Below are 27,986 nucleotides of genomic sequence, written 5' to 3' on the forward strand. Positions count from 1 at the left end.
ATGTAAGGTGAATCCAAAGAAATCTAAAAAAATAAAACCAACAGCCCATATCATGGCAATAAAAATGAAATGATGAATTATTCTAATCACGCTGCTAGGAGCTTTTCTTTTCTTTTTTTTGAGCTAGACCTTAGAAGTATTTTTAGAACACCACTATTTGGGAGTATATTTCTAGCTGGTTTTTTTTAAAGGGACAATTGTGGACTTTTTTCCTTTTTGTCATCATTTTTGTCAATGCTTGGGGGATGATCCAGCCAGGACAGGCATGCTGGAGTCTCATCGATTTCAATGGGAGAGAGTCCAATACATGTTAACTTTCATGTTAAAGTCAATGGGACTTCAAAGTGCTCAACTTTGGAAGACTCATGCCCATAGTTAGAATTAGGACTGCAGTCTTTGCAATGCAAGCCTATGGAGGGTAATGCCAGACTTAGCCCATGGCTTAAACTGGATACACTTTGCATAGGCTTGCACTGTCAATCAATTTGATCATTGTCAGTCATTGTAATGAATAGACCAGAGGCCACCAACCTTTTCTTTAATTAGAGCTACTTCTGAGTAATGAAAAATATCCTCCCCTGGAATGTAACCAAGTTTTGTTCTGTCCTAGAAACAGAACGTAGACAAGGAAGAGCCTCAGAAATGAAACTATCAGCTAAGCAGCACTGAGAAAAATCCTATGAAATAAAAGCTGCTTTAAACAACCCTGGGCCCTGATCTGAATGGCCCAGGCTAGACTGATCTCATCAGATCTCAGGAGCTAAGCAGGGTTGGTCCTGGCTAGTACATGGATGGGAGACCACCAAAGAATACCAGGGGCCCTATGCAGAGGAAGGCAATGACAATCCACATCAGTTACAGCCCATTCCTGTCCCGAAAGGTCGAAAGTCCTTTGGAGGCCAGGAAGGGGCTGTGCCAATGTTCATGCCCCCTGCACCAGGTTGGCACGGATGCCCGCGGGGAGGCCTGGATGCTGTTCTCCCGGAGCTGCCACGGCAGCAATGTTCAGGGATGCCGGCACAGCCTCACACCAGCGTCCGGACAGTGCCTTTCCATGCACTGTCCTCCTTGGGGCGTTCCCAGGGTGTTCCCAGGGCATTCCGGCACGGCCAAGGGAGGAGCCACCTTTAGGCAGGCTCCAAAGCCCTTTTGGCCCGGGAGCACCCCTTTTTCCCGAGATACGCCACCTTTTTAGGTGGTGTATCCCCATGCAACCCTATGGAGTGGCTGCACTGGTTTTTGTGGGAAGGGGAAGGTTTCAGCCTCAGTGTGGGGGTGAAACCTCCTTTGGAGGCAGCGCAGCTGTGCTGCCTCCTGTCACCGATGCAGCATTTCATCTCAGGAACGGACTGTCAGTCTTCTGCCTTGAAAACTCTACTGGGTTGCCATAAATCCGCTGTGACTTGACAGCACTTCAAACACACAAAAAGCCTGAAGAAGATCTTCTCATGATCTTTTCCTCAACCTTCTAGGGGATGCACAAGCTACTCTGCCGCAGCCGGCAAGCTACTGGTAATTTATGAGCAACTTGTTGGAGACCCCTGCAGTAGCCTAATCAACTAAAGCTTCGGCAGTACAGGCCAGTTTTTAACTGAGTGGCAGCAGAAGGCTGGTGCTGGTGAGTGGTAGGATAGCTGTTGTAGAGCTTGGCTGCCTTGCAAAGATTCTGCAGCACCTCCAGGTCTGGAGAACTTTGGGCAATGAATGGTTTGCTGGGCTTCCGAACAGGGCAAGGTCAGGCACAAAGCAGTGCTGGCTGTTTCCTACATTTAAAAAAATGCTGCCAACACTGTTCACTCCTTATTGATGAAGTCATCTGAACAAGGCCCAACAAAGATGGCAGCTGCATTTGGTGTTTTCATTGTTTCCATCCTGCAGTGGATTCTCAGTCAAACGTTGCTAGAGGACCTGCTTCACTGGCAGCTCCAGCAGATCCCAAAGCCGTGATGCCCCTATTTATTAATAACACTACATTCTTTGATCACACTACATTCTTTGCTTACAGCAAGCTCAAGGCGGTTTACCAACGATGAATAAAGCCACATTATAAATCCCAAATGCAAGGCAGCCCATTTTAAGCTTTCCCAACATGAAAGCCAACCATCTAAAATTTCACAAAGAAAACCCCGCCACGAGTTCCACAAGGTTTTATATATTACACAAGAAAGGGAACAGAAGCTAGCTTTCTCCAATAGACCTCTAAATAGGCAAACGTGTTCTGTCGTTCCAGGCTTATAGTTTGCCGAGAAACAAACGAGTGTAATCCAAGACCAAAAGCCACGTGACTGCTCTCCCAGCATGTTCCAGTGCAGCAGCTTCATCCTTCCCAACAAAGTTTATTGTCAGAACCCACATTAGTCAAAGGCATACTCTGCAACAGTCCAGGCTCAGGTTTTTTTCAGTGGCTTCCCCTTACAGCAGAACAACCTCTTGGAAGAAGTAAGGGGGTCTTCTACTCTCCTGGCTTTCCCGTCAAGCTGCTTGACAGAATTGTTTGGAAGAGCTTTGGGGTAGCCTTAGCCGAGGAGGAATATCTTGGGGTCTATGGTGTAAATAAATATTTCTCATTAAGCCCAACCAGAATACTACAAAACACTGCAAATGCTTGCAAGTTCTCCAGAATTCTTATTCAGAGTGGATTTTGAAAAAGAAAGGGGGTGGGGTGGGAGGAGGAAAGATGTTTCAGGCCATGATCTTAAAGCCTCTTGTCTGCATCCTGCCAGCCATAAATAAATAAAGTGGAGCTGGTATTAGGTTGCGCCTTTGGCCATCCAGGAAGAAGAAGAGACTGTGGCAACTCCCAACTGAAAATGCACAACATGAAAATTAGCAGTTGATCAGACCACCATGTCTACCCGCAACCTCTGTCTACTTTGAAAATATAAACGCATGCTATTTTAGGCCTTTCTTAAAGCAGAAATTAAAGCAATAAATAAAGTGTTGTTCTTGAAGCAGCTACAGTCTGTGCCTAATTACACAGATGAAGAGATAGCGATTGATGCAGCTATTTCAGTCGCTGCTGTTCAATAATGTCTTAATAATGAGCTTTTCCCACATCAAAGAGGAGTTCATAATGGTATAAGAGCTGGTAGTTCATAAGAAACCTGTGTTTTTGAGGCCACAGGGTAGGAGTTTGAGGCGGGTTGTAGCTGGTTGTCCTTGTAGGAAGACACCTGTTTGTTTGCAAATTATCTTAGCAACTTAATTTGCAATACTTTGATGTTCAGCTCCTGATCAACAGATACAACTTTTTAAAAAATAGATGCTCTTCCTAGCATATAATAGGCAGGATTGGAAGGCAACTTTGCTAGATCTGGGTTTGGATAGTCCATGGGTGGGATACCTAGGTTTGCCAACTGCCAGGTAGTAGCAGGAGATCTCCTGCTAATTCAACTGATCTCCAGCCGATAGAGATCAGATCACTTGGACAAAAATGGCCGCTTTGGCAATTGAACTCTATGGCATTGAAGTCCCCCCTCCCTAAACCCCACCTTCCTCAAGCTCTGCCCCAAAAATCTCCCACCAGTGGCGAAGAGGGACCTTAGCTCCACAGAGGAAGTGAGGGTGAATATGTAGTAACTAAGAAAGTGGTTCGCCATTGTATTCCTCTACAGAGTCTTCCTTTCCCATCCAAGTAACAACCCTGCTTAGCTTCTGAGATCTTACAAGATCAGCAGGGTTGCCAACTTTCAGGTAACAGCTGGAGATCTCCTGCTATTACATAGAATCATTGAATCATAGAGTTGGAAGGGACCACCAGGGTCATATACACCAACCCCCTGCACAATGCAGGAAATTCACAACTACCTCCCCCCCCCCCCAGTGACCAGAAGATGGCCAAGATGCCTTCCCTCTCATCATCTGTCTAAGGTCACAGAATCAGCATTGCTGACAGATGGCCATGTAACGTATTATTAAAAACCTCCAAGGAACTGAGGTTACAACTAATCTCCAGCTAACAGAGATCAGTTCACCTGGAGAAAATGGCCTCTTTGGCAATTAGACTCCATGGCATTGAAGTCCCTCCCCAACCCCCACTTTCCTTAGGCTCTTAACAAACACACACACACACAATCTGCCTTGAGTCTCAATGAGAAGGGTGGGCTATAAATGAAGTAAAGAAGGCAAAACATTATTTTCCTTTAGAAATGTTTCCCGATCTCTATCTCTATCTTTATCTATCTTTATACATGAGATGCTGGTGCAATCTTAAACAGGATTGCACCCTTCTAGTGCGGAGTAGTGATTGTATCAGGATCCGGGAGACCCAGGTTCAAATCTCCACTCTGTCAGGAGCTTGCTGGGTGATCTTACAGGATTGTTGTGAGGATAAAATGGAGGAGAGGGGAAAGATGTTGTGGCTTTGGATCTCCATTGGGGATAAAAGCAGGGTTTAAATGAAACAAACAAATAAATAAATAAAGTTCATTGAAGGGGGTTTGTCTCTCATTGTAAAATTATTTAGCAGCAGTGCCCACGGCAATTGAGTCAAGACCAAACATTAACACTGAGTTCTGAAAGGGCCATGCTCTTGTCCCTACCCTCTTATTTGTAGAATCAATTTAACAGAATATTTACCAATAGAGAATAATAACTGAAGTACTGAATAGCAATAGTGTGTGTGTGGGCGGGGGGGCTGACAACATACTCAACAGTAATAAAAAAGTATTGCAGAGATTTTGTACTCTTTATTGAGGAAGGCATTAGCCTTTCACGGCAGCTGTTTAAATTCCACAGCGTGACGTTTGTATGTCTTGAAGTTACACATTAATAGCCAAGAATGATCGCCTCCCTGATACATGTATTTACAGCTGCAGAATTCAACACATGAGTAGTTTTAATGAATGAAGTCTGTACTGACAGGTACTTGGCTTGACGCAAACTCAGTTAGCACCATTATGTTTCCATGGAAAAGTTTCCGGCAATGTTTTTGGAGGAGCCGGGGTGGAGGGTGAGAGGCTTGTGGATTTGAGCACACCTGTGGGAGGAGAGATCCTGTTCTCGTTGATAAATTCTAGTCTCTACCCCTTATTTTAAAAAGGTAAAGGTCCCCTGTGCAAGCACCAGGTCATTCCTGACCCATGGGGTGACGTCACATCCCGACGTTTCCAAGGCAGACTTTGTTTGCGGGGTGGTTTGCCAGTGCCTTCCCCAGTCATCTTCCCTTTACCCCCAGCAAGCTGGGTACTCATTTCACCGACCTCGGAAGGACGGAAGGCTGAGTCAACCTTGAGCCGGCTACCTGAAACCAACTTCCATTGGGATCGAACTCAGGTCGTGAGCAGAGCTTTTGACTGCAGTACTGCAGCTTAACACTGCGCCACAGGGCTCGGTACCCCTTATTTTAGACAGTGGGTAATTGAGAAGTGCCAGCGCTCAAAAGTACCTGGAGGTAATAGCCTTCAACAGCCCAGTGACCATTTGCTAGGGTGAACTTTTAAGTCCCAGTGGTTACTGGATTTTTGCACCCCACTGTTTAGGGTTGCCAATCGTCAGGTACTAGCTGAAAATCTCCTGCTATTACAACAGATCTCCAGCCAACAGAGATCAGTTCACCTGGAGAAAATGGCCGCTTTGGCCATTGGACTCTATGGCATTTAAATCATTCCATTCCCCAAACCCCGCCCTCCTCAGGCTCCGCCCCAAGAGCCTCCTGCTGGTGGCGAAGAAGGACCTGGCAAACCTATAATCTGCATCTACCCTGAGGATTTTTTAGTGTTGTCAATTCCAGGTAGAGAAATTCTTGAAGTCTCCAGCCGATAGAGATCAGTTCACCTGGAGAAAATATCCGCTTTGGCCATTGGACTCTACGGCACTTACGTCATTCCCCTCCCTCAACCCTGTCCTCCTCAGGCTCCACCCCAAAAACCTCCCACCGGTGGCGAAGAGGGACCTGGTAACCCTACCACTATTGCTTTATATAATTGTGCTGTAAAAATGCAATATTTTGAGTACCAGGACTGTATAATATGGTTCCTTTTTGCATCAAGTATACTCTCACTGTTGTAAATGAGTCCTTTGAACACCCAAAGTGGCTTTTTCTCTTGACAGTGTAAATGGGGTAGCATGCTGCCCTTGGTGTTTAAAGGCCAGCTTGGGATATCATACCCACACACTAGGGTTGCCAACCTCCAGGTGTGGCCTGGGGATCTCTCAGAATTACAACTGATTCGCAGATGACAGAGATCAGTTCGGTCATAGGAAAGGAAATGGCTGCTCTGGAAGGTGGACTCTGTAGCATTATACCCTGCTGATGCCCTGCCCCTCCTCAAACCCTGCCGTCCCCAGACTTCACCCCCCAAATCTCCAGGAATTTCCTAACCTGGTGCTGGCAACCCTACCACATACCTACATGTAGGGTTGCCAACCTCCAGGTGGTGGCTGGAGATCTCCCACTATTACAACTGATCTCCAGGTGATAGAGATCAGTTCCCCTGGAGAACATGGCTGCTTTGGCCCTTGGACTCTATGGCATTGAAGTCCCTCCCCTCACCAAACCCTGCCCTCCTCAGTCCCCACCCCCAAAATCTCCAGGTAATTCCCAACTCGGAGCTGGCAACGCTACCTACATGGCAGATAAAACAGGTATGAACATTGATCTAAGGAAACAAAGGATGGTTTTGATTTTGACCAAAAAAAATTAAAATTTAGAACTAGCTGGGACTGCTAGCAAAAAAGGTTCTTGGGGCAGGTTTTTTGGAGGGAGGGGGACTCTAGGCAAGATGCCTAGCAGTGAGCCACTGCTAAGAATGCTGCCACATTGTGTACCACTCTCCTTTCCTGTCAACTCTTCTAAGACTCAAAGCATGTAAGGGTCAAACTCTCCTCCCCTACTTACCTTTCTCAGCTTAAAAGGGGACGCCTCCTCCTGCACTGCCCGTCCATTTAAGATTCTTCTCACAATCCTTGCTGTCTGTGCCCCTACTTGTAGAGAGGTGAGGTGAGTGTGACTGGAGACCAGGCTTTTCCAGTGATGGCACCTCTCCTGTGAAACAGGTGTCCCTTGAAGTTTGTACGGTGCCTACTCTACTGGGTTTTAGTCGACAGGCCAAGAGATTTCTTTTGGCCTAGGCTTTCAACTGCAGGGTTGACCTATTCATCGTTTTTATAATCTGCATCTACCCTGAGGAAGATTTTAGTGTTGCCAACTCCAGGTAGGGAAATTCTTGAAGTCTGGGGAGGGTGGAGCTTAGGGAAGGGAGGGAGTTCAGCAGGGATGTGATACCATACCATAAAGTCCACTCTTTGTCGCTTCCTCCAAGGGAACTGATTCCTGTGGTCTGGATATCTGTTGTATTTCCAGGAGAACATCAGGCTCCACTTGGACCTTGGCATTCCTGACTGTTATGAGGATCATTTTAGACTCACAAATGCTTCATGTTCTGGGTTTTTATGTAGTGGAGGCAGCATGGGTGGCAACCAGAAGACTTTCTCTTTGGTGGCACCTCATCTTTGGAATGCCCTCCCTCTTGAGCCTTGCCTGGTGCCTACGTTACTCTCCTTTACCCAGTCTTATAACTAAGGATTCAATTTTTTAAATGTTTTGTGGTATGCTCCTAGCTTGAGGACTGCTTTATCAACATCATTTTAGGCTAGGGTTGCCATGTGCCCAGTGGTGGTGGGTAAAATCCCGCCAATCCACCGGGCTTCCCGCTGACAGCTGAGGGCCAGCGGGCACCGCGGGCACACGCGCACGCACAACGAGCCTACGTCGCTTCAGGGTTTACCCAGAAGCTACGTGGACGCTCTAGCAACTTTGGCTGAAATTTTATGGTTTCCATAGAGTTTCGGCTGAGATTGATAGAGCGTCCGCATCACTTCCAAGTAAACCGGAAGTGATGTAGACACGCAGGCACATTGTACCAGGGGCGCGCGTGCACTGCACGCTCCAAGAAACCTCCCGCCCATGGACCAACAGGACCTGGTAAGCCTATTTTAGGCTGCTTTCTTTTATGTGCTTTTATTCCCTGGCTTGGTTTTGTTGTCTCATTTTTATTGGAGTGTTAATTGTTTTTACCGTTCACTCAATTGCTTGAGTTGTGAGCCACCTTGAGCCGGTCTGCGGCAGACAAATTTTACCAAACACATAAACAATTTTCTTAATTTTTATGTTTTGGGTGTTTGGGGGGTTGAGTTTTAATGGTTGTCAAATTTAATGTTTTTTTACATGATTTTATCTTGCCTTATTTTTTGAGCTGCCTTGGGCAATTCTCTGAAGAGGCAGCATATAAATGTTTCAAACGAATAACTGAAATGGAAAATTGCCCCAACAAGGCCACAGAGGTGTCATTTGGGGCTCAACATAGTCTTGGGGAGGTGTCCTGCTGTACACCCCTTGGTGCTGTCAGTAGATAACAAAGAGCATTTAAGTACATGAAATATCAAAATAATGAGTGTATTACACAATTAGTATGTAGTATTTAATGATGGTGTATTCATGAATGCCATTAGATAGGCAAATAGGCTTGACACTGACTTCAGGACACTGAAAACAACCTGCTTGATAGGAATCTATGAATCTTGAATTTAGGTTTGGCTGATATGTGTTGGCACTGGGAGGCCTCAACCACTCATGGCCCTGCTCCCCAACTGGGGTTGCCAGCCCCAGGTTGGGAATTACCTGGATATTTTTGGGGCGGAGCCTGAAGAGGGCGGGGTTTGGCGAGGGGAGGGACTTCAATGCCATAGAGTCCAATTGCCAACATGGCCATTTTCTCCAGGGGAACTGATCTCTATCGGCTGGAGGTCAGTTGTAATAGCAGGCGATCTCCAGCCACCACCTGGAGGTTGGCAACCCTACCCCCAATGGAGTGGGGGAGGAGGAAAACGAGTAGGCTCCCAGTACTGTCACTTGTGCCAGCCTCATATGGGTCTCGGGTAGGATTGCCAGGTCCCTCTTCGCCACCGGCAGGAGGTTTTGGGGGCGGAGCCTGAGGAGGGTGGGGTTTGAGGAGGGGAGGAACTTCAATGCCATAGAGTCCAATTGCCAAAGCAGTCATTTTCTCCAGGGGAACTGATCTCTATCGGCTGGAGATCAGTTGTAATAGCAGGAGATCTCCAGCCACCACCTGGAGGTTACTAAGATAATGAGATACCTGTAAAATTGAGCTTGTAAACGCTTTATGCTCAGCATTATAGACAATGTTCTTTGGTCTGTAAAATTGTGCTTGCTAATGCCTTATGCCTAGCATTATAGACAATGTTTAAGTCGGGTAGACTTAGTTTAATTTGATATTTTTTCAGGCATATTCTTAACAGAGCATTTCAATAAATTGCCATCAATATCACACAGTTCCTTTTTTACTCACTGATTAGTCTGAGCCCACGTGCTGCTCATTAGCTCAGTTACCACCTGGAGGTTGGCAACCCTACCCCCAACAGAGTAGGGGGAAGAGGAAAATGAGTAGGCTCCCTCTACTGTCACTTGTGCCAGCCTCATCTGGGTCTCGGGTAGGGTTGCCAGGTCCCTCTTCCCCACCGGCGGGAGGTTTTTGGGGCAAAGCCTGAGGAGGGCGGGGTTTAGGGAGGGGAGGGACTTCAATGCCATAGAGTCCAATTGCCAAAGCAGTCATTTTCACCAGGGGAACTAATCTCTATTGGCTGGAGATCAGTTGTAATAGCAGGAGATCTCCAGCTAGTACCTGGAGATAGGCAACCCTAGTGTCGGGCCTCCTGCTGACAACAGCTGCTTGTCCCTGCCATGTACAGCTCCCAGCCACCTTGCATGGGGTGACAGCTATCCCTTGCTTCACCCCAGTAAGTGGGCAATGGGGGCAGCAGTGATTCTTGGGCCCCATCTTGGACTTTTGCCCGGGAACTCAGAATCACTAAGACCATCCCTGGAAAATGGCATGAGCAGATTCCTCTGGGGCAACCATGCCATCAGGCCAGCCTATCTGAAGATTAGGCTTTGAGTCATGTTTATTCATGTTGCAGTTGCAATATGAAGCCCCAGAGCAGGAAACCTCCTTTGCCATATATAGCAAGCAAAGCAAGTGTCCCATAACATTACTAATTCTTGCTCATTCCTTGAGGTTTCATAATGAAAGATTAAAATAATACCAACCTTAGCTGATAAATCACAATAAGATATCCCTTATAAACTACAAAAAGTGCTAGGGAAACTAATACTAAGTAAGTTAAATATTTGCAGGTATTTATTTGCTTAGATATTTATGCGCTGCTCCCCCCTCCCCAAAAAACATGACTTACAATATCATTCTCTCCTCCTGCATTGTTTTCTCACAACAAGAACCCTTTGAGGTAGGTTAGGTTGGTGATTCGCCAATGGTCACCCAACGGGCTTCAAAGGCAAAGTGGGAATTTGAACGTTGGTCTTTCAGATCTGAATCTGACATTCAAACCAATACAGCACAATGGCTCTTTTGATCTGAATCAGCTCCCCGTATACTTGTTATTTAAAGAAAACAGTGGGAGCTCCATTCGTATAGCCAGTGTGGTACCTTTATGGTACCATTCAACTACCACTATGAGATGTGTTCTTTCTCGGATGTTTATGTTGAATTTGCCCTGGTGGCACTGAGCTGGCACAGTTGTTCAGAGTGTTCATCAGCTCAGTGAACTAAAGGGTTGGCACTCCTGTCTTGCAACATGAAAACAGCACACAGGGACATTTTAAGGACAAGGACGTGGTCCAGGGGAATAGGACCAAACCAAATGTGATGCTGAGAGATGAAGAAGAGTAGGTTTTTATATCCCTCTTTTCTCTACCTTAAGGTGTCTCAAAGGAGCTTACAATCCCATTCCTTTCCTCTACCCACAACAGGCAGCTTGTGAGGTAGGTAGGGCTGAGAGAGGTCTGAGAGAACTGTGACTGACCCAGGGTCACCCAGCAGGCTTCAGTAAAGGAGTGGGGATTCAATGGAGTGAATGGCGCTCCCAGCAGTCCCCCCCCCTTTAAAAAGCAGTCCGTATTAGACCCATGGCAGAAGGGAAATTTTCAGCCTCCCTGCCCAGTTTTATTTATTTTGAATTATGTTGACTTTGGACTAGTTGGCTCAGATTACTGTTACTGTTATCGCAAACCAATTTTGTAGTTTTATTCTTTATCTTTGCTTTTAGTAGATGGTTGGTATTTTAAATGATCACCAACAAGTTTAGTGCCACTGAATTCATTAAGACTACAGCTTTTGTACAGTATATGGACATGCCATTAAGTCATAACTGATTCACGGATGTCCCAGGAAGGGGCTTTCAAGGTAAGCATGAAGCAGAGGTGGTTTGGCATTGCCTTCCTCTGCAGAACCTTCCTTGGAGGCATCCCTTCCAAGTACTCTGCTTAGCTTTCAAGATCTGATGAGATCAGGCTATACCATGCTGCCTTCCTTTCCGAAGGTAGGATAGGCCCCTGGAAATGTTGCTCGGCTTGACAAAGGTTGGCCCTGTGCCCTTTTAAAAAGTTTCTGACCAGCAATTCTGGAATTATTTATTCCCATTTTTATCTTCCCACCCACCTCCTACTGTTCCCTTTTCCTTCTGTCCTACCTGTTTCATTACTTTCCATCCACCACTGATTCTGTTTCTTTCCAGAATACCCTCCTTGTGTGTGTGTGTGCATGTGTTAAGTGCTGCCAAGTCACTTCCGACCTATGGTGACCCTGTGAATTAATAACCTCTAAACTATCCTCTTTCTTTATAGAGTCAATCCATCTCATGTTGGGTCTTCCTCTTTTTATGCTGCCTTCAACTTTTCTTAGCATTACTGTCTTTTCCAGTGACTCTTGTCTTCTCATAATGTGACCAAAGTATGATAACCTCAGTTTAGTCATTTTAGCTTCTATGGAGAGTTCAGGCTTGATTGGATCTAGAGCCCACTGATTTGTCTTTTTGGCAGTCCATGGTATCCGTAAAACTCTCCTCCAACACCACATTTCATAAGAACATAAGAAAGGTCCTGCTGGATCAGACCAAGGCCCATCAAGTCCAGCAGTCTGTTCACACAGTGGCCAACCAGGTGCCTCTAGGAAGCCCCCAAACAAGACAACTGCAGCAACATTGTCCTGCCTGTGTTCCACAGCACCTAATATAATAGGAATGCTCCTCTGATCCTGGAGAGAATAGGTATGCATAATTTCAAATGAATCATTTAATTTCAGATCATTTCAAATGAATCAACTTTCTTCCTGTCAGCTTTCTTCATTGTCCAACTTTCATACCCATGCATAGTAATTGGGAATACTATGGCATGAATTAACTTGATCTTGGTTGCCAGCAACACATCCTTACACTTAAGAATCTTTTCTAGCTCCTTCATGGCTGCCCTTCCCAGTCTCAATCTCCTTCTGATTTCTTTGTTGCGGTCCCCCTTTTTGTTGATGATGGAGTCAAGGAATAGAAAATCATGAACAGTTTCAGTTTTTTCATCATCCGCCTTAAAGGTGTGCAATTCCTCAGTAGTCATTGCTTTTGTCTTCTGGATGTTCAACTGTAATCTTACTTTGGCACTTTCTGCTTTAACCTTTATCAGTAGTTGTTTCAAGTCTTCGCTGTTTTCTGCCAGTACTAGCCTCCTTGGCAGGGATCAAATGAAAGGTGGCTGAGAAATGGCCCCTTGGCTCTCAGGTCTCACTATATCCATTCCCTAGGCTGGGCATGCTACTGGATTCCTTATAGCAGGGGTGTTGAACTCATTTGTTACGAGTGCCAGATATGACATAAATGTCATTTGGTCAGGCCAGGCCAGGTGTACCAGCCCAGATCCGCCATGTGTACCAGCCCAAAGTAGGCTCACCGGCCCAGATTGGGATTGAGGGGGGGGGTCTCTACCGAAGCTAGTGAACTCGCAGTGGGCTCAACAGCCTAGATCAGAAGTGGGGGTGTGGCTTCCTTGACTAGCAAGCCCAGCACATACATCGCCACCCCCAACTTTGAGGGTGGCAGGGAGGGTGATATAAGCACTGGGTTGGAACCCCCGCCTTCCAATCCCCACTGCCTGCTGGCATGGACCTCCATGTGGAGGTCCCAGCCGACAAGCGGCGTGGATTGGAAGGCCCCGCAGCCCAGAATCAGGAGCAGGGGGGAGTGGGGGTATGCTGTTATTTGCTGCTGCCGCTTCTTCTATCCATGCAGCTTCTTCTATCCATGTTGTGTGCTCACCTCTCTCCTGCCATTTATTTATTCCGTTTTCACCCCTTTTCTCCCCAAGGGGGACCCAAAGTGGTGTACAACATTTTCCCCTTCTCTAATCTATCCTTGCAGCAACACTGTGAGGTAGGCTAGGTTGAGAGTATGTGACTGCCCCAAGGTCACCGGGCAAGCTTCTGTGCCTCCATGTAGCCTTGCCCCCCTCCAAGTGGAACCTGGAGTTCTCCTGGAATTACAGTTTATCTGCAGACTACAGAGATCAGAGATCAGTTCCCCTGGATATGATGGCATCACATCTGCACTGAGCTCCTTTTCCAAACCCCTCCCCTTCCAGAGTCCTCCCCCAAGTCTCTAGGAATTTCCCAACCCAGGGATAGCAACTCTGCTTCCATGACAGAGTGCGGATCTGAACCTACGTCTCCTAGATCCTAGTCCAACACAGGATCCCTGGTTTGAAGCAAACATGGTTCTCTCTGACTTGTGAATGTAGGTGACTGGGTGAACAGGATTCTGCAAGCCACGAGTCTAAGCCACAGTTTAATCTTGATTTGTAATTCCAGTTTAGGGGGAGCAAACAAACTCTGATTCACCTGGGAGTCTGCATTTGTTCATCACTGGGAATCTGAGTTAATTTCAAACCGGGAATTCTTAATTGGGCTCCTGCAGAGCCTACTTTTTTTTAGCTTAGGCACAAGGTTGTTTTTTAAATTAACTAGAGAAGTTCTTCCTGCTTTTTAGCTGGCAATGACACTATTCACACCAAGCCTGTCTGCTCCATCTTCTCTTTCTCCTCCTGCTGTTATTTGTCTTATAAATATATTCAAAATGATTTCCTCTCCATAGCATCTGAAATTTTTTTACTCTGGTTTGTGAAAGCTCATGCTGGAATAAATGTTGCTAGTCTTGTAAATTGCCACGAGACTTCTGCTTTATTTTGGTACATTGTACTGTGATCCCGTCTTCCATTCATTGCCTTCCTATGGTTGAGGCCAGCTATGGTTGGTTTCCATCAATGCTGGCCCCCTACCCCTCTCCCCCCCCCTGCAAATCATCTTATTTGTGGGGGATGTGGAATACAGCAGGGTTGTTTTTTTTTTTTTTGCTGTGGCCATATTTCACATTAGTGGTACCTTTTTGGATGTTAGTGTTTGTACGGGCTGGTTTTTAACTCTGGTTTTAACTTGTTTCAACATGATTTTTACCTTATAATCTATTTTATGTGAGTCGCCCTGAGCCCGGGTTTGGCTGGGGAGGGTGGATTATAAATGTGATAGATAAAATAAGCAAGTAAGTAAATGAATAAATGAATAAATAAATTGTGTGATCATATCCAAGTCCAATGAAGGAACGCCCCTGATGGTCCTTTTCATGTCACCTTGAGTGCCCAAGTGCTGCTTCAAACAGAATGGGAAAGACATTGTGCCTTGAATGTCAGTAGTGCCCTGTACCAGTGTATAAGACTAACTTCATACCACTACATGCACCAAGGTTGGGATTATAATAGAATTATAATTAAGAATTATAATTCTTAATTGGGCGCCTGCAGAGCCTACTTTTTTTTAGCTTAGGCACAAGGTTGTTTTTTAAAATAGGTGTTGGAGACTCCCATGCAAACTCTCTTTCACAGGTGCCAAACGTCTCCAGAGTACTTGAGGGGGCCTGTTAATTTTTATGTCCCTTTGACATTTTGAGCAGAGAAATTGCTTTCCTGTTTGCTTCTGCTCTGCACTGGTGCCCCTGGAATGTTATGCCCCTTAGTTCTAGGGAAAGGCTTGGTCAAATGTAATAGAAAAAGGAAGCAAGCTGAAAAGGGAAGAATAAATTGATCACACCAAGAAACCCTTTAGTAAGCAATTTTCTTTCAAACTATGCATCAGAAAAACAAATGTGACACCTTGTTATGTACGAAACATAAAAGAGGAATCCAGGGATCAGTCTTGTATTCATATTTCAGATGGGCTGTGGTCTCACTTCGATTTTAGGTAAGTTATTGTGCCTCAGTGACAAATTTCCTGACTAAAGTGGAAATCATTGTGCCAAATCTCACACCCTTTGAGGTGCCAGAACATGCATTGTTTTTGATGCAAGACACTAGAGAGGCAATCCTAAACAGAATTATGCCATTATAAGCTGATTGGTTTCAGAGGCCTTACAAGGGTGTTACTTTGGTTAGGATGATGATTTAGAGGAGGAAGGCTATATTTTTAAAAAGGCAGAAGCATCATGTTGACTCCTTTCCCTTCCCCATTCTAGCATCTTATATAAATTTGTGCAATCCAAATTTAGCCTAGCAACTGGGTATGGTGATCTATCAGGGACTGAAACCTCCTGTTTTTGTTGCGTGCCTGACACTGCAAAAGCAGGAAATAGTTGAGTGCCTGGTAGGTGGGTGAACTGAGTTCAGCTTGATGAGTCACCAGTAATGTAAGCCTGGTCCTACTCCATGTTCTGATGTCACTGTACGATGCATTTCCCTGCTGTTACCAGGAGTTGGTAATCATGTGGGATTCAGGGTAGGAAATATACACAGTGTAGTGACATCAGGAACTGCAATGAGCTTACTAGGCATTACAGGGAGGCAAACACAGGTTTGCCATTTTTGGCAGCAGCCCTGAGTTTCTTGTTAACACTATTACAGTAGAAGTAACTGAGCTAGCCTTTTGGTAAATGTAAAAGGGCCTCACATAGTCACTTCTGCTCATCCAATATTCATCTCGCAGGCACTTAGGAAATGGCTAAGCAAAAGTAAAATGAGCCACCAACTCAACAATAAAAAGAGATTGCCATAAAAGAGATAATAGGCAGGGTGGAGCAAGCTCGGTGTTTACGGCTGATGAGATGAATTTTGCTGAGCTGAGCACCTCCAGATGCAGTGGAAGAAAAGGGAGAGATGGCAAGCACAGCAGTCAATGCAAAGTAAAATGCAAGTCTAAGCCAATTTATGTTGATGGACTCAAGTGTCACTCTTCCTGGTATTGTGCTATAGATGTGCTGAAATTTTCTTTGCAGAGAGAGGAAAGTGAAAAGATGGTTCGCTTTGGAACCCAGTAAAGTCTTGAATCCCAGAGCTGGCAGCATATTCTATAATATTCCAACTCTGGTTCTGCTTTTTGTTCCAGTCTATTTCTCTCTCTTTGAGAAAATTACACAATGCAAGTAGCTCAGTATTGCATAAGGCAGGGGTCCCCAATGTGGTGCCTAGGGTTGCCAACCTCCAGGTACTAGCTGGAGATCTCCTGCTATTACAACTGATCTCCAGTTGATAGAGATCAGTTCCCCTGGAAAAAATGGCCACTTTGGCAATTGGACTCTATGGCATTGAAGTCCCTCCCCTCCCCAAACCCTGCCCTTCTCAGGCTCTGACCCAAAAACCTCCCACTGGTGGTGAAGAGGGACCTGGCAACCCTAGTGGTACCCATGGGTGCCATGTTGCTGGTCAAAACCTTTCTTGGCACCCACCAAGTGTTTTTTGAAAGTGGGTGAAGCAATGTGGGGCTCTGCCCAGCAAAGCCTATTGGAGATTAGACTAGCTGTGCAGATTTTCTTTAAAAGTTGCTTTGGCAGCATCTGTCACCACAGCACAAGGTTCTCCACTGGGTCACTGGAGGTAAGCGGTGTTAGTAGGGATACCACACTCCTGGTGGGACCTGGGGATCCCCTAGAATTACACCTCATCTCCAGACTACAGAGATCAGTTCCTGTCAGGATCAGGCGTCTGATCCCATCCCATAAGCAAACCCATCCAGGCAGGTATTCCTGAAGCAGTAATACTTTATTAGGAGCAAAAAGACAGATTAAAGGACTGACTGCCTAGAGGCAGGTGAGGCTAGTAATGAGGAAACATAGGCAGGTTACATGTTTAAAAGCAATACAGGCTGTGAAAGTAAACATGGCCAAGCAGCCCCGTGATAAGCAGTTCCCAGGAAGGGAGACTAAACATCAGCACAGCTGTGGGAAACAGGACGAGCGAAACCGTACGCAGACGCCTACAGGCATGAGAACCAGGACTTGACATGTAGCCAGAAACTGACCTAACTCATGTCAAGAGGCTTTACTCCTGCAGGAGGGAGCAAGGCCTGACAGTTCCCCTGGAGAAAATGGATGCTTTGGAGGGTGGTGGACTCTATGGCATTGTACCTGCACCGAAGTCCCTGTCCTCCCTAGGCTCCACCCCTAAATTTCCAGGAGTTTCCCAACCTGGATCTGGCAATCCTATCCCCCCCCCCCCCACCAGTGGCCCGGAGAGATCTGGCAACCATACGTGGCGGCAATTTTGTGGCTGGCCTCTGCCTTCTGCAGCAGACTTTTTTATGGCAGCCATTTTGTGGCTGCGCTAGGGTTGCCAGGTCCCTCTTCGCCACCTCCATTGGAGGTGGAGCCTGAGGAGGGCGGGGTTTGGGAGGGGAGGGACTTCAATGCCATAGAGTTCAATGGCCAAAGCAGCCATTTTTCTCCAGGTGATCTGATCTCTATTGGCTGGAGATCACTTGTAATAGCAGGAGATCTCCAACAGATACCTGGAGGCTGGCAACCCTAGGCTACGCTCACCATGCTGTGTCAGAATTCCAAAGGCGCCTGCAGGCTCAAAAAGGCAGGGGACCCCTGGTAGAAGGTTTCTCGTTTATTTTATTTTTATCCTGCTCTTTTCCCAAGAATCTCTGACTGGCGTATATAATTCCCTCCCCATTTAATCCTCACAACCTATGATGTAGCCTAGGCTCAGAGACTGACTAGCCAAGGGCTATCCAAGTGAGCTTTATGGCTCAGTGGAGCTTTGAAGCCAAGTATGGGTCTGACACTCTAACTACTGCCCTGCCTTTCCATACAGGACAACTGTTAAAGTGTGTAAAGTGGCTCCTGCTTGCTGTGCTAGGTGTGATGCTCCTCTCTGCCCATTGTCCTCCCTTTGCATATGCAGATTCAATGAATTATGTATTGTTTAATGCAACCCGTAATTGACAGTTCCATCCAAAGTGACAAACTATGGCTTTTGCTTGCCCACTGTACGAGGACTGAGAAGCAGCTTCAAACTGGAATTTGCAACCTTGGTTTGGAAGGTAAGTACAGACCATAGTTGGACCGTTTGGATGTAACAGCAAATTGCTGATTGTGCTAAACAGGAAGCAACTAACTGAATCATCCTGTGCAAGAGTAGGGGGAGTAAAGGGGAAAGGAGAGGAGGAACATTCAAATGTGAGGCTGGGTTCAAGTGTTGGACTAGGGTTGGGGAGATTTACCAGGTTCAAATTCCCATTTGGCCATGGAAGCTCGCTAGATGTCCTTGGTCAAGTCACACACTCTCAGGATAATCCACTTCACAGTGTTGTTGTGAGGATAAAATGGAGGAAAGGAGAATGATGCTATGAGCTGCTTTGGGTCTGCTTTGGGGAGAAAAGTGAGGTAGAAAGTAAGAAAATGACGTTGAACCCCCCCTAGCTATCTATGTGTTCATTTATTTGCCCCAAACTGTAACAGAGATATTTACTGAGAATCAGAGAGAATGACAGGATGTAGAATAGGAAACTGATGAAATAACACAATTCTTGAAATGGTAGCCAGGAAAGAACAGAAAGTAAACAAAATGTAAATAACGCTTTGAGCAGAAATGTGCTTTGAGAAATTAAGTCACACCCATAATTAAAGGAACAAGAGGACACTCCCATACCCTGGGTGAAGGAGGGAATGAAGTCTACATGGATGATGTGTAAGCAAAACACCTGCTCTGAAATAAGGTAAATTTGTTTGTTAATCTTTTTTTATATCAATGAGAAACTCGTAATGCTTATGTTTTCTAAGTGTTTCTTTCTGCACTAAGTAACTCCAGCAATATGCATTCATAAACATTGTTTTTCAAAGAAATTGTTCCAGTGGAGGTTTCAATCCTAAACACACTGATGTGATAGTAAATTTATTTGAAGTTGATGGGACTTTAAGTAAATGTTCTTGTGACTTGGCTGTCGGTCTCCTCTTTATATGTGAGGACTATCTTATCTTTTTTATATATATAATTTTTTATTAATTTTTATAACATAACACATAAAACAAAAACAAACAAATACAATATAAATAATATATAAAAAATAACAACAGAAAATACAAAAGAGTATCTATATATACTTATTAATAGATTCGTAGTTACAAAATTATAAAGACCAAAAAGATACCCCTTCGCCCTCCACCCACCTTAAAAAAGTGACCCATCACCCGACTTCCGAAGAAGTGTCTTAACAGTTTTAAAAATATCCATTAACCGTAAAATATAAGAATATTAAAATTAGTTTCTATAACTCACTAATTAAAGTAGTAAAATCCATTTTTGCCAGTTTAGCCCAATATGTGACGGCCTTTGCCCAAGTTTTTTTAAATTCTTCCATATCTTTTCCATGTAGGAATTCAGTTAATTTGGCCATCCTCATATACATCCATAATTTCTCTCTCCAGTCACAAATTGAAGGTTTATTCACTTGCTTCTAAACTTTAGCTATTACAATTCTTGCAGGAGCAAAACTATATTGACAAATAACCCTATCTTATCTACAAGGCTGAATTATTTGATCATGGAGGACTGCAGTTTTCACCATTGAACAAACATGCTGGTTCTGATACAGGTAAATTTGAGGCCCATGAGGGTTATTTCAGGACAGAAAAACAGCATGCAGGGAAAGCTTCAATCCCTGTCCCCCTGGGTGATAGGCAATCCAAATAATGGGTCATTTATGCATGGGTACTTTCGTTCACATTTGCCACCGGTCTGACTCGGTTGTTTCTAGGTGTTATGCATGAGTTTTCTGTCCGTTAGAGATGACCTTGCAGCCAGCCCTCGCAAAGCCCAGGTCTTCCTGTTGCTGTGAAATCCCAATTCTTCAATCTCTCCTGAGATTAGCCCAGGTGAAATCTCCATGCATAAGCCAAAGCGTGTGACAGGGGAGTTGGGGGGACGGGACGTTTCTCTCACAGAAAGCACTACAGCCAATTACAAAGCAGCATTTCAAGGGGCAGGGAGTCAAATGCTTCCTGATTTGAGCTTGGTGACTGCAGGTGCATGGATTCACAACAGAAAAGTGTGGGTTGAGCAACCTTTGAGCCCTAGGTAAAACTCCCATGCACAGACTACCATGGTATCCTATGGCAACTATTTAACACACCGTGCAATGCATCCAACTATATAGTTCCTTTCCATCCAATTGTTACCTGACTGGGAGAGAGGGTCTGCATGATTGCCAGGTTCTGGTCTTTAAACCATTGCCGTGGCAACATGGGAAGAAGCCACAGTACTACAGTGGTATTTTTTTTCAAAGGAGCCCTTGGGGTATGAAGGATTAGGAGTGATTCAGTGGCATTCAGAAAATTTAATAGCCTCATAAAGGACTAATGGATGAACCTGTTAGACAGTTGTAAAAAAAGTATTCCAAAGGTGATAGCAGAAATCCCTTTCCTTGAGTCACTTTACTACTAGGCTGAACAAACCACCATTATATGAGCCAGTATGATCATGCCCATGTGGGAGGATGAACCGCATGATGGAATAATTTTTTCATCCCTAATTTCTCTGAGTCCACCCAGTGATTTGGCCCAGTGGTTGGCAGAAAGAACTGAATGCGGACTGAAAATAAACTGAATTTGCAACAGGAAGATACAACTAGGGTTGTGCATATGGATAAACCCGAACCGAAAATAAACCCGAATTAGCCATTTCAGTAAATTTCGGGATTTGGGTTTACTAAATGCCAAAACCTGGTATAAAGCCAAAGCCTAATAGGCGATTCCCGAAAAAGCCAAATAGATATTTGGCTTTTGAGGTTTGGCTATTCACCTTTGCTCTGAGGCATGGCTCTGTGTTTTCTCTCCATTTTCTTTTCTTTTGACTGGTTTTGTGAGGGCCCCATAGTTGGGGCCCTTTTGAGATGGGAATCGTGTAATTGGAGCCAACTTGGTCTGAGCAACTTTCCAGGCATATCGATATATCATTAAATCATCTAAAATATTAATCAAAATCACAGAGAGAGGCAACGGAGGTGAGGATCATTTGCTCACTCAACTCCCCCCTTGGTAACTCATCGCCCAAATGTGGGGGGGGGCAGCAAGCGACCCATCCCAGCCTCTGCTGCCTCTCTCTGCAATTAGCGTTTTAGGTGATTTAATATTATATTGATGTGCCATCAGACCAGCAGGAAAAAAATGCTCTCAGAGAAGAACTCCCTCCCCCGCAATAGAATCTTCTCCTGTCAGTTTCAAGTTGTGTTCACAGAATCACACACGTGCGGAGAATCTCCCTCCCCCCATTTTCCTTCTTTGAGTTGAGCTGCATTTTCAATGTGTGGGGACTCAGACGCTTATGGATTTGGGCTGGTTATTCTACAGTACTCTATTTTGAGAAATGGGCTGTGAAATGGCCACTCGCGGGGTGGAGGGGTGGGGTGCCGTTATCACAGTAAGCACTACACCCAATTACAAAGCAGCATTTTCAAGGGGGCAAGGACTCAGATGTTTCTGGATTTCTGCTTGTTATTATGCAGTGCTCCTGAGACTTCACAACAAGCCACACGGGGAGGGGGGAGCTAGGTCTGTTGAAAAAAAAAATTCAGGAAAATTCGGATTTGGCAAAATTTGTCCAGTTTTTATTCAGGAAATGCCAAACTCCGAATTCCCCCTATTTGGGAATGCAGAATTCGGCTTGGAATTCCACGTTCCCGAATAAATTTGGCCGAATAACCCACTGCCCCCCTTTCCGGGAGTCCCAGGAAAGCAGGCAGGGGGGGGGTTAGACTGCTCCGCGCTGCCTGCCCAGCATGGAGCAGTTTAAAGACCCCCCGCCCAGTTTCAAGGGAATCCCAGGAAACCAGGCGGGGGGGGGGGGTTAAAGGCAGGAAAAGGCAGGTTCGAATTTATCCGGTGATCGCCTGAACTCGCCGAATTCGGCACGTCGTTTTCCTGCCTTTTTTTGAGTTTGGTTCCATCCAAACTGAAAACCACCGAATCGGGGGAAATTCGGCTGTTTGTTTGGTTCGGATGAACCAAATCGACAGCCCTAGGGGGAGCGGGGGGGGGGGGAGAGAGAGAGAGAGAGAGAGTTATCTAGTTATCTTCATAGCTGAGTGGCAATTGGAACCCATTCTTCCCAGTCCTAGTGGTGTGCATGAATACACAAGACATCTGTGTATTCATGCACACCACAGCCTACAGCACATTACATATCCTTTCTGGATTTGGCCAGAATTGTGCTGTATCTTCTGCCAGGTGCGGTGCCTTGGTCCACAGAACAATTCCAAAAACAAAAGGTGTGTGATAGCTTTTGGTAGGACTTACCAAAACAACACAAAAAGTATTCAAGCTTTCAGGTTCTCCAGAACTCCTAAACAGGCTGGAGGTGGAGAGAACTGGTAGATCTGTAGCTCTACCAGTGTTTGCAGTTTCCATAAGCATAGAATTTGACAGCATCGAGGGTGACACTGCATATGTTTCATGAGAGGCAGCACTGCTTTTAATTTATATATTCTAGCTGCATTCAGTTAGCCAAACATGCTGTGTACCAGAACTAGATTGCATACACAATGTTCCTCTTCTTACTTACTTATATGTAAGTAAGGGGTATGTGGTCAGTTCCAGAAACACACACATGCTATGAATGGCGAGGAGCCAATGTTTATAGTAAAAATGAGCCCTGAGGCGCATGAGGTAACTGGCAAAAGAGTAACTTTAGCCAAAGAGCTTAATTACTTCTCCAGTAGTCCATACAATAGAGTATGAGAAAGTATGAAGTAATGTCAGAGTGAGAGAATACCTGTGTTTGCTTGATTTAGTACTGGTGATTGCTTTAGTATAGATATTGAGATGTGAGGAAGTGTCCATGAGAATTCCCCCCCCCCCATGGGTGTTGGTCATGCAGGAGATGCTTAATTCAGTCTCCTTGGAATTCCTGATGGTGCTGGAGAGGTATCAGATATGTAAGTGACTAGTCAGACTTTTGCTGAATGGCCCTGATTGCTGATGGGATGAAGAGTTCTCTCTATCGCCCAGGTGTCTGCTAGGAGTCGCTCTATTTAGCATGCGAGGGAGGCTTTGCTTACCGTATATACCCGTGTATAAGCCGACCCGCGTATAAGCCGAGGTGCCTAATTTCTCCCCAAAAATGGGGAAAAATTAGGCACCCGCGTATAAGCCGAGGGTCGGCTTATAACCCCTCCCCCACGCAGGCTTACCTGGGCTCCCGGCAGCAAGCGGCGCGGGCCTGGCAGCGGCGGCGGCACGGCCGGGCGAGGGCCGGGGCAGCCTCCCTGCAGCTGCAGAAGGCCGCCCCAGGCCGCTCTCGGCCGCGAGAAGCGGCGGCGCAGCCGGGTGAGGGCCGGGGCAGCCTCCCTGCAGCCGCCCCAGGCCGCTCTCGGCCGCCAGAAGTGGCGGCGCGGCCGGGCGAGGGCCGGGGCAGCCTCCCTGCAGCTGCAGGAGGCCGCCCCAGGCTGCTCTTGGCAGCAGGAAGCGGCGTGGGCCCGGCGGCGGCAGTAAGTTCCCCCCTCCCTCCTCCCTCCTCCCCCCTCCCCTCCCCTACCGTATTGACCCGCGTATAAGCCGAGTTCGGCTTTTTCAGCCCTTTTTTGGGGCTGAAAAACTCGGCTTATACGCGAGTATATGCGGTACTCCCATTGTCTCCCATTATCATGCCCTGGGCCTGGGAAAGTGCAAAGTGACCTGCCCCTGCCTGTCAGCTCCAAGGTGTCACAAAAAAACACAAAGACGGATTCCATGGTCCCTGGAAGTCTGGTTCACCCTTGTGCAGCAGTGCCCTGCTTTAAGTGTTAGCCTTGGTCCTATATTCTTTTATGACATACCAGGTAGCTGGGGGCAATCTGGGCCCAACACTGGGGACTATTGAGTTACAAAACTGTTGGGTTTTCAAAAGAGCATCCCCTTTAAAGAAGGAATGGCTCCACTTTTAAGCAGTCCCCCCCCCATGCCCTACAGTGTCATCCTAAGGAGAGTTACACCCTTCTAAGCCCATTGACTTTAACATGCTTGGACAGGTGTGATGCTGCTAGGATGGCACTGTTATTCACGCAATTGTGTCTGCCCTGAGGGGTAAGCACACTGCTGTCTAGGATATGTTAACATCAAAGATGCATTATTGTTTCAGAATTTCCAGTAGCACGTCAGCAATTAAGAGGTTAAGATTTTATCTTGAAGCAAACAGGAAAGCCATTGAGAACAGCTCATCTGAGGACTTTTAGGTGTTTGGTGTATATGCTCCTATTTAATATGAGCATCCTGAAATATGGAAGATTCAGGGGTGCCACAGGGAAAGCGCAGGGTGTGGTTCAGGCCATGTGTAGTGATTCCTCAGGGACACCTATATTTCTGACCAATGCACTGGTTCCATACATTGAGTGACTCTCCCTATAAAATAATAAAGTAGGCTTCCATGCAAGGCGTACAAACTGAAGGTACAAATCTCTTTGCTTAATAAAAATCACATGTGTTATTTTTGGGGAATTTTTTTGCAATCAGACAGGTTTGATTTAGTCAGTACTATCTAGTAGAGTTTTATCCTCCCATCCAAGGAATTCAGGGTTGTGTGTTTGCTTTCCCTTCCTTCTATTTTATCCCCACAACATCCCTGTGAGGTAGGTTGGGCTGATCAAGAGTGATTGGCTAAAGGTTCCTCAGCAAGTATCTTAGCAGAATGAAGATTTTAACTCAGATCTCCTTGACTGGCTGTCTAACCACTAAGTCACATTGCTCTTGGCTGAGAATCTTGCCTAGCTCTCATGAAATTTCTTTCCCACATATTGAAATGGGACTCCTGTGAATATTACTGTCTGCACTATTTGCAACAGCAGATTACCATATCATGGAAAAGGAGGTATGTTAAGATAGGCCAGACTGAGAGAGAAAGGACATTCCTTCCTTTTGGCCCTTTGTGTTGTTCCAAACCCTCTCTCTTGAGGTGGCTCCATATGGGTTTCTTGGCTGCAACCAAATCAGGCATTTGGCCTACGTATTTGGAATAGAAGCTGTTTTTAAAATATATTTCATACTTTGTGGGGAAGCTATTAAACCAAAGTTTCCTTCAGTGAACTAGTACACTGGAGATTAGTTCCAAATTCCAAAGCCAGAAGGTACCACCGCTCATGCAAATGTATGTGTGTACGCTTTCAATGGATTCACTTTCCCTCTGTTGGCCTTTCGCACCATATCCCATGTTCTTATCTAAGGGTCCCCTACCCTTCAGGAATGCATTGGGGTGGGGTTGCGAGGAGTTATAATGGGGGTGGGGGCATGGCTCAGTGGCAGAGCCTCTGCTTGGCATGCAAAAGGTCCCAGGTTCAATCTCTGGCATCTCCAGTGAAAAGGTTCAGGTATCAGGTGACAGAGTCTCAATCTGAGACTCTGGAAAGCCACTGCCAGTGAGGAGACAATATTGACCTTGATGGACCAGTGGTCTGGTTCAGTATAAGGCAGCTTTATGTGTTCAGGTAGGGATGCAGGAAAACTATGATCAGGAGCAGAATGCCACTTGTGGTCCTCTGGATCCTGACCCATGAGGAGAAAATAATAATGGGCATTTGAAAGCTATAGTCAGTGGCAGCTCCTCATTGTGCATTTGCTGCATGACCCTGAGAACACCTTCTCTTCCATTCTTACGTGACACCTGCACAAACCATCAGGAAACCCAACTGCTAGCCACACAGAATGTGAAGCAGCCCTAAGTTGTGTTATGAGACATAGGAACAAAGTATCTTTATCATCCTTGTAGGGGGCAAATGAAGTTTGACCTGGTTCTTTGTGCTGTCAGTGATTGATCTTCTCTCTCTTTGCTTTCTCTCCCCACTCCTTAGATTTTAATTTGCATTATGGCTTTATTTACCCTGTGCTGTGAATTACTTTATTGTGCTGCTGTTGAAAGATGTTTCAATTGCTACTCTTGAGTGGTTTCTTACTGTAGGCTGGAGGAACTTCCTCCAGCCTAAGGAGATTTCCTCCAATGGAAGAGCCACTTAAGTAGGAGGAATGTTCCTTAAACTAGAGGAAGACCTCAAACTTTGCTTAGTGGAATGATAGGATTTGTATGATTTGTAGCTTCAGTTCTTTTCACTGAACATAACTTGTGTCTTTCCACTCTGATCAGACAAATTTGAAGCCTTCTTCCAGCCCAAGGAGCCTTCCTCCAATGGAAGTGGCTATGACTAAAATGGTAGGAGATAAAATGATGTTTCTATTATTTTATGAGTTACACTCCATGCCTATTGGGCAGAAAGCAGCACACACATTTTCATAGTAAACCAATACTCCTGGAGAAGAGGTGCTACTCTTTCTATTAAGAAGAGGAGGAGGAGGAGTTGGTTTTTGTATGCTAACTTTCTCTCCCTTTTTTAAGGAGAATCAAACCGGCTTGCAATCACCTTCTGTTCCTCTCCTCACAACAGACACCTTGTGAGGTAAGTGGGGCTGAGAGAGTTCTGAGATAACTGTGACTAGCCTAAAGTCACCCAGCAGGCTTCACGTGGAGGAGTGGGGAAACAAACACGGTTCATCAGATTAGAGTCTGCTGCTCATGTGGAAGAGTGGGGAATCAAACCCACTTCTCCAGATTAGAGTCCACCGCTCTTGACCACTACACCATGCTGGCTCCCATATCAAACCATTGACACTGTGTTCCTTGGGTCGTGGTTAGCACGTATGTTCACTGAAGGGTTATTTTAGAAAGATGTGTCTAGTATCTTTTTATCCCATCCTTCCTTCAAGGCGCTCAAATACAGTTCCCTTCCCCATTTTATTTTCACAAAACCCTGTGTGATAGGTGAGGCTGTGAGAGTGCCTGACTCAAAGTCACCCAGCAAGTTTTATGGAAGAGTGGGGGTTTGAACACTGACGGCCTAGCCTGCCACTCTAGCCCACAGGTTTGCAACCTGTGACTACAGAGGAGTGATACTCAGGAGCTCAAGAGCCACATGCGGCTCTTTGACATGTCAGCTGTGGCTCTTCTGTACACCATCCCCCAATGTAGACCGTGTCCCGTGTTTTAAGAAAGTGGGCAATTCCCTTTCCTGGTGGGGACAGTGATTGGCAGGTGGTTTCTGCCTTGAAACAACCACCGCTGCAGGAACAGAAAAGCTGCAAGCCTCCCTAAAGTGCAGGCCTAGGGTTGCCAGGTCCCTCTTCGCCACAGGCGGGAGGGTTTTTGGGGGTGGAGTCTGAAGAGGGTGGGGTTTGGGGAGGGACTTCAATGCCATAGAGTCCAATTGCCAAAGCGGCCATTTTCTCCAGGGGAACTGATCTCTATCAGCTGGAGATCAGTTGTAATAGCAGGCGATCTCCAGGTAGTACCTGGAGGTTGGCAACCCTATGCAGGCCTTATGATAGGGTTTGTTGATGTGGCTCTTTGTAAGCCATAAAGTGAGTGAGTACTATGCTCTTGAGCCAAATATAACATAGTATTGAATCAAATGGGGCTTAAGAAAAAGAAAATCATGACTTCATGGGATGCCAAAATATCCAGCAGGTGAAGGGAGCAGCAAGCAATAATTTTTATGGGACTCTTACAGATGTTTTACAGAAAGGGAAATGATAGAGGTGAAGAGTTGCCAGTAATTCAAGTGTGAACCATGGCATATTTAAGTCAGTGCACTAGAATAATTGTGCATGCTGTTCCTGTGTCATATGGCCATTTTCTTTGGGTACCCTTGCCTCTTAGCTGGCATCCGAGGGTTGAGGAATTTGATTCTGAGTCACCAGTCATTGTGTAGCTGGCCTTGTGTGCAATCATTGTGGGAGCCAGGGGCACATAAATAATTCTGAGATGAAGTATCAGATTAAAGTTATTTTTCACTTTTTTTATAGTTGCTGCTAGGAAACCCACTTTTTCCTGCTGTAGTAGAGGGGAAAGGGTGCAG

Source organism: Euleptes europaea, chromosome 2, assembly GCF_029931775.1.
Source record: "Euleptes europaea isolate rEulEur1 chromosome 2, rEulEur1.hap1, whole genome shotgun sequence".
In the NCBI taxonomy this organism is placed as follows: domain Eukaryota; kingdom Metazoa; phylum Chordata; class Lepidosauria; order Squamata; family Sphaerodactylidae; genus Euleptes; species Euleptes europaea.